The following is a 956-nucleotide window of genomic DNA, read 5'->3' on the forward strand; positions in this document are numbered from 1 at the left end:
CAAATTATACTTGTTTCCTTTATAAAAGAAAAAAAAAAATTTCCCCTTTTTTTCTTTCTTCCTCTAGTCACACTCCAATCATCCAGCCATTGAAGCTAGGTCAAATGGCTATTCTCTGCAAGTATGGTCATTCTTGTGCATCTCCTCTCACTTCATATTAGCTGGGCACTTCACTCTCTGCTCTAATCCTCTATGGCTATGTCCTTGTTCATGGGCTTTGGAGTCCCCAGGTCTCACCATACTGCTGGCTAGCCAGGTCTTACCATACTCCAGGTTCATGGGAGTCTATGTAAGTTGGTCGGACTTAGCCCACACCTTCATTGCTGCTTTTCCCCTACTTCCCCTCATTGGTAGACCAACTTGGTTGCCAGCAAGATTACATGCCTGCTAGTGTATTCCCTTTGAGTTTCAGTCTTGGAAAGGGGTTTGCCCTGAGGGGACTTGATTGTTAGCCTTGATGACTCCCTTGAGGACAACTTGTTTGTTCTTGTGGAAGTCAATCAGACTGCCATTTTCGGTTTTGATTTTTTCCTGCTGGTCTTTCTTTCATGAAGTATCTTCTGTTCCTCTAGCGGTTCCAGGGTGTCTTCTTGTCTTTTCAAGTGGAAATTTCCCACCTCAGAAATTCTGGATGGGGATCAGGATTCCACCTAAGCTCTCATACACTAAAAAGGCTCTGCAGAAAACCTCTTTAACTGGGCAAGTTCTAGTACCCCTTTTAGGTATTTCAATCAGTTATAGGCTAAAGACGGATTTACAAGCTATAATCGTGTGTTTGACTATTCCTTTCTCTCCACCTCAAGTGTCTATTTTACAACAGTAAGCAAGGGAAACCAAGATTCATAAGACAGTCAAGCATCGTAACATATTTCCCTCTTTAACCCATTTCAGACTATGCCTCAATCCCTGTATCAGAGAGAGAGCCCTGTTGTTCCAAGGTTTAGCATGCACCACTA

This window comes from Chrysochloris asiatica, unplaced genomic scaffold (assembly GCF_000296735.1).
Source record: "Chrysochloris asiatica unplaced genomic scaffold, ChrAsi1.0 scaffold00065, whole genome shotgun sequence".
NCBI classification, from domain to species: domain Eukaryota; kingdom Metazoa; phylum Chordata; class Mammalia; order Afrosoricida; family Chrysochloridae; genus Chrysochloris; species Chrysochloris asiatica.